The sequence below is a fragment of the Rhincodon typus genome, chromosome 1 (genome assembly GCF_021869965.1).
Source record: "Rhincodon typus isolate 14 chromosome 1, sRhiTyp1.1, whole genome shotgun sequence".
Taxonomy (NCBI): domain Eukaryota; kingdom Metazoa; phylum Chordata; class Chondrichthyes; order Orectolobiformes; family Rhincodontidae; genus Rhincodon; species Rhincodon typus.
In genome coordinates, this window is record NC_063332.1 from 62,438,281 (window position 1) to 62,445,311 (window position 7,031).

Consider the following 7,031-nt stretch of genomic DNA (forward strand, 5'->3'; position numbering starts at 1 on the left):
CTGCCGATGCTGGAGTCAGAGATAACACAGTGTGGAGCTGGAGGAACACAACAGGTCCGGCAGCGTCAGGGGAGCAGGAAGACTTTCCTGCACCTCTGACGCTGCCTGGCCTGCTGTGCTCCTCCAGCTCTACACTGTTATCTCTTATAATTGCTGGAAACAATTGGGGTTTGGCAGCTTCTGTGGTAGGGGAAATGAATTAACGTTTCAGATGCGCTGAAATGTGTAACTCCTATGATGCTGCTTGGCCTGCTGTGTTCATCCAGCTCTACACCTTGTTATCTCAGATTCTCCAGCATCTGCAGTTCCTACTATCTCTAATGCAAACATATAAGATGTCTCTAAATTGAGAAATGGAGGCCTTAGATTCTCTCTCGATTACAGCTTTGAGTAGATTACATTGATTAAAATGGTGCCTCCAACTGTCCCACTCATCCTTACCAATTTGTTAATTTGGGTCATGGGAATATTGGGTGGCTTTGTGGACAATGGCAGCTCCAAGTCTATTTTGAGGGTGGGAAGAGAGGGGAACAAAAGAGCAATGGCAGCTTACAATATTTTTGTGGAGACTCAAGGAGCAGTTGAAGACGTGACAGCTTAGTGGTATTATCGCTGGACTGTTAATCCAAAGACCCAAGTAATGTTTTGGGGATCTGGGTTTGAATCCCATCAAGGCAGATGGTAGAATCTGGAATTAAGAGACTAATGATGACCATGAATCCATTGTCAATTGTCAGAAAAGCCCATCTGGTTCACTATAATGTCCTTTTTGGAAGGAAACTGCCATCTTTACCCATCCTGGCCTACCCAAAACAATGTGGTTGACTCTTAACTGCCCTGTGGGCATTTAGGGATGGGCAATAAATGCTAGTCTAGACAATGACATCCACTTACTGTGAATGAATAAAAAAGTTGTAGATCCACAAAGTAAGATGGTGGAAAGTAGTCACTGGGCTAGTATTTCATAGACCCGGGCTTATGCTCTGGGGACTTGGGTTTGAATGCCCTCACAGCAGAATACAACTAATAAATTTAGAATTAAAAGCTAGTCTAACGGTGACTATCGTCGAGGTTGGTTGGCTCGCCGAGCTGGTTTGTTGTTCCACAGACATTTCGTTACCATGCTGGGTAACATCCTCAGTGCAGCCTCTGATGAAGCGTCGGTGTGTTCTCCTGCCTGGTTTTTAAACTGTGGGGTCCCTTCAGATGGATTGCCTCACTTCCGGTTTTCCTTCGTAGTGGAATGTATATGGGGTCGAGTTCAATATATTTATTAATAGCATGCTTTGTGGAGTGCCAGGCTTCTAGGAATTCTCGTGCCTGTCTCTGCCTAGCTTGTCCCAGGATTTTTTTGGTGTTGTCCCAGTCAAAATGGTGGTTCTCCTTATCCACGTGGATTGAGATGAATGAGTACTGGTCGTGTCTTTTTGTAGCCAATTGGTGTTCATGTACTCTTGTTGTTAGTTTCCTTCCTGTTTTTACAGTGTAGTGTTTCTCACAGTCTCTGCAGGGGATCTTGTAGATGACATTGGTCCTGTCCATGGCGGGGAGTGGGTCTTTAGTTCGGGTGAGCAGTTGTTGTAGGGTTGATGTGGGCTTGTGTGCCACTCTGACACCCAGCGGTCGTAGGAGTCTTATGGTGAGTTCTGACGTGTTCCTGATGTAGGGTAGTGTGATGAGTGTGTCGGGGCATGTAGTATCTTTATGTAGGCACCAACATCAGAAAGATACTACATGCCCCAACACACTCATTACACTACTCTACATCAGGAACACGTCAGAACTCACCACAAGACTCCTACAACCACTGGGCATCAGAGTTGCACACAAGCCCACGTCAACCCTATGACTACTGCTCACCCGATCAACCTCAACACCCACAAACCGAGCTACAAATCTACTCCAAAACCTTAGAGTGACTATTGTTGCTGATTGTTGTAAAATCTCATCAGGTTCAATATTTTCTGAAGGACAATCTTACATTCTCATCTCCTAGCTTTCATGTGACTTCAAATGTGGAGCAATGTGGTTGACTCTGAAATACTCTCAAAAATTTCCAAGCAAGGCACTCAGCTATATTTAACTGTTACAAAGTATGCTAAAAGGCATGAAACCAGACGGATCACTTGGCATCAAACAAGGCATTGGAAATGACAATGGCACACACAGTCCACTCGACCTAGCAAAGTTCTCTTCACGCACATCTGGGCCATTGTCAAAATTGAGACAGCCTGACATAGTCATACTCACACTCACACACAGTATGCCAGATTTCACCTCCACTGCTGTAATATGAAACAATGAACTGCAGGTGCTGAAGATCTGAAACAAGGACAGAAAGTGTTGGAGAATCTCCGCAGGTCTGGTAGCAACTGTAGAGAGAAAGAAAGAGTTAATGTTTTGAGTCCAGTGACACTTTGTCAAAACTGAAAGCAGTTAGGAAATGGTGGGATCACCATCACTATCCCGGGGCATGTTTTGTCCACCAGCAGAAGAGACCAACTGGAAATGGGGGCACAGTGGTACGCAGTCAGGGAGTCCTCACTATTGACAACAACAACAAAAACAGAAGTTGCTGGAAAAGTTAAACAGGTCTGGCAGCATCTGTTAAGAAAAATCCGGTGACACTTCCTCAGAACTGAAACAGCAGAACAGCATCTGCAGTTCTTTAGTTCCTCACCATTGACTCTAGACCCTGAAGTCTGGCATCAGGTAAGACATGAGTAAGGAAACCTTCAGCTGATTACCTCATACATCCCTCTCCCACCTCATCCCCCACCCCACCCATGTCAATTGATGAATCAGCACCTGTCCATTTTGAACACCTTCTGGAGGGTACACTGAGGGTAATAAGAACAGAGCATGTCCTTTTCAATGTCCATCTCCAAGGGACAGGTCTTAAAGGGGATGGCTGGTGATAGGACCTACAGCAGATAGTGAGGGGACCAACAAAAAGGGAAACATACTTGACTTCACTCGCACCAATGTAAGAGTAAAAGGTGTATTTTGCTTCACAGTAATGACAAAGTGACCACAGCTCAGTCCTTGTAGAGAAGCACTGTGAAAAAATTGCAGAGGTATATTGTGTTCGCAAAAAGCAGGAAAAATCCAACCTTACATCTGAGCAATCTATTCTCATTCATCAGCAAAATGATGAAAAGTGCTATGAAGAGGCACTTACTCCATATTAACCTGCTCGTTTGCACCGAGTTTTGCTTCTGCCAGGCCCAGCTTCTGACATCATCAATGTTATGATCCCAACTGATGGATAATTCAGATCCCAGAATGAAACCTGGCTTGATGTATCAGTTTTATAAAGAAAATTAGTTCAGTGGTCATTCACTGAAACATAAACACATAAGGCGGCGTATTTCCTTTAACAATGAAACAGTAGTTTTTGACACAAAAGGAAAAATTAAAACAAACTGAACTAGAACACAATTTGAAACATTTTTAATCACACAGAAAAACATCTTATCTATGCCCCAACACTGTTTCAAACAATTGCAAACAGAAAAAGTACCTCTCTATCTCAATTCTTTAAGTTCAACTCAACTGATTCTTCCAAGTTATTTCCTGTGAACTATGAAGACCTTTTACATAAATACTTACAAAACTAAGAGGTTAAGCTTGTTCAGTTTTCAATAGCCTGCAGATTGCTAACAAAACATGCATCGTTCGGAAGTTGTACAAACTTACATTTCACTAAAGTAACATTGCTGGAACTGTGCAGCATTCTTTTCCAGGTCAGAAAATACGTTTTGCTTCTGACCCCAGTAAGGTGTCCATTGGCATTGTCAATGTTCAATTACTATCACTGAATTCCCCACCGTTAACAACCTGAGGATTACCCATTGACCAGAAACTAAACATATAGATACAAATACAAATAAATATGTAAACTGGCCATTTAAATACAGGGCCTCCAGGAACAGCTCAGAGGTTAGGAATAATGCAGTGGGGATAAAGCTGGTGACTAATGGAGTTCCGCAGGAGTCAGTATTGGGACCACAACTATCCATGTTATATCTTAACAATGTGGACAAAGCAACTGAGGGCATTGTTGCTAAGTTTGCAGATGACAGAAAGCTAGGTTGAGGGACAGGTAATATTGACAAAGAGGGGAGACTGCAGAAGGACTTGGACAGACAAGGAGAGTAGGCAAAGAAGTGGTAGATGGAATACAATGTGGGAAAGTGTGAGGCTATGTACTTTGGTAGGGAGAATAGAAAAAAAATGGGGAAAGGCCTTCAGAAATCTGAAACACAAAGTTACTTGCGAGTCATAATTCAGGATTTTCTTCAGTTGGCAGTTAGGAATATGGCATTGAGATAGAGGATAAACCTTGGCCATATTGAATGGTGGATCAGGCTTACAAGGTCAAATGGTCTATTCCTGTTCTCAGTTTCTATGTTTCACTGAAAGGAGGGTAGGAGGTTGAAAAGGAGAATCTTTCATGGTAAACTTCAGCCAGTACAGAAATGGAACCCACGCTGTTGGTGTCCTGCTGCTTTGTAGACCAGCTGTTCAGCTAACTGATCTAACAAACACTGTACGTGGTACCTCCCAATCAGCAGCTCCCACATGTATTCATGAGTTCCCCAATGCCCTTCTGAGGAAAGCATTTCCCCTTCTCCAATTCAATTTTGAGAGGACTAGAATACAAGAGCAGATATGTACTGCTGATGCTGTATAAGACTCTGGTCAAACCACCTTTGAAATATTGAGCAGTTTTGAATCCTATTTGTAGAAAGGATGTGCTGGCCTTGTAGAACATCCAGGAGCGGTTCACAAGAATATTCCTGTGAAGAAAGGTCTTGTCATTTGAGGAGCAATCTGAGGCTATACTCAGTGGAGTTTAGACGGATGAGGGATGATTGAAACAGATGTTTCCACTAGTAGCAGAGACCATAGGGCACAGTCTCTGTGTGAATGGAGAACCCTTTACAACTGAGGTGTGAGGAAACTTCTTCAGCTGGGGGTGTTGAATCTTTGGAATTCGTTGTAACAGAAGTTTGTGGAGGCCAAGTCATTGAGTGAATTTAAGACAGAGATAGATAGGTTCTTGATTACTAAAGGGATCAAAGGTTGTGGAGAGAATGCAGGAGAATGAGCTTGAGAAACATATCAGCCATGATTGAATGGTGGAACAAACTCAGTTGGATGAATGGCCTATTTTTCCTCCTATACCTTATGGTCTTCATGTCTTGATTGGTTTGACTCGAACAAAAACAGAAATTGCTGGAAAATCTCAGCAAGTCTGGCAGCATTGGTGAAGAAAAAATCAGAGTTAACATTTTGGATACAGTGACCCTTCCTCTGAGGAAGACCCGAAACATTAACTCTGATTTTTTTCTTCACCAATGCTGCCAGACCTGCTGAGCTTTGGCCAACAACTTCCGTTTTTGTTCCTGATTTACAGCATCCACAGTTCTTTCGGTTTTTATTTGGTTTGACTGGGCCTGTATTCATGAGAGTTTGGAAGCATGAGATGGTCTCTGATTGAAATGTACAGACTAGACGCAGAGACGATATTTTCCCTGACTAAGAGTCTAGATACAAGAGTTATAGTCTCAGGATATAGGGTAGGCCTTTTTCAATAGCCTACAGATTGCTAACAAGACATGCATCATTTGGAAGTTGTACAAACTTACATTTCACTAAAGTAACATTGCCTGAACTGTGCAGTATTCTTTCCTAGGACAGAAAATATGTTTTGCTTCTGAGATGAACATTTCTTCATTTAGGAGGTGGTTAACCCAAGGAATTAACTTCCACAGAAAGCTGTAGATCACTGAGTACATTTGAAAAAGAGATTGATGCATTTTTAATATTAAAGGCATCAAGGGCTATGGAGAGTAAAAGGGAATATGGCATTGAGAAAGAAGATAAGCCATGGCCATATTGAATGGCAGAGCAGGCTTAAAGGGTCAAATTGTCTACTCCTATTCTCAGTTTCTATGTTTTAGTGAAAGGAGTTTATTCTTAAGAGCAGATGAGGCAAAACACATTTACATCAGTAGATAGGTTTAGTTTGTGCAATTTCCAGACTAAAAATGTTTGGTTAGAAATTGCAATTTATTAAAAGATGAGAAAGATTAAGCTTTCAGTTTTGTGAGTTTTCATGTCTGTGCCTCATGATTTTATCAACCTCTATGTTTACTGGACAGAAATTGTGGAGAAAAAGTTAAATTGATATAGTCTTAGAGTCATAGAGCATGAAAACAGGCCCTTTGGCCCAACTCGTCCATGCTCACCCGGTTTCCTAAATTGAACTAGTCCCATTTGCCTGTGTTTGGCCCATGTCCCTCTAAACCTTCTTATCTATATACCTGACCATACGCCTTTTCAATGTTGTAATTGTACCCATCTCTACCACTACCTCTGGCAGCTCGTTCCATGTACACACCAGCCTCTGTGTGAAAACATTGCCCCTCAGGTTTCTTTTAAATCTTTCCCCTTTCACCTTAAACCTATACCGTCTAGTTTTTGGACTCCAGCTACCCTGGGAAAAAAGACCTTGGCTATTCAACTGAGATAACAAGGTGTAGAGCTGGATGAACACAGCAGGCCAAGCAGCATCAGATGAGCAGGAAGGCTGACATTTCGGGCCTAGACCCTTCTTCAGAAATGGGGAAGGGGAAGAGGTTTCTGAAATAAATAGGGAGAGAGGGGGAGGCGGATAGAAGATGGATAGAGGAGAAGATAGGTGTAGAGGAGACAGACAGGTCAAAGAAGCGGGGATGGAGCCAGTAAAGGTGAGTGTAGGTGGGGAGTTAGGGAGGGGATAGGTCAGTCCAGGGAAGACAGACAGGTCAAGGGGGCGGGATGAGGTTAGTAGGTAGGAGATGGGGGTGCGGCTTGAGGTGGGAGGAGGGGATAGGTGGGAGGAAGGACAGGTCAGGGAGGCGGGGACGAGCTGGGCTGGTTTTGGGATGTGGTAGGGGGAGGGGAGATTTTGAAGCTTGTGAAGTCCACAGTGATACTATTGGGCTGCAGGGTTCCCAAGCGGAATATGAGTTGCTGTTCCT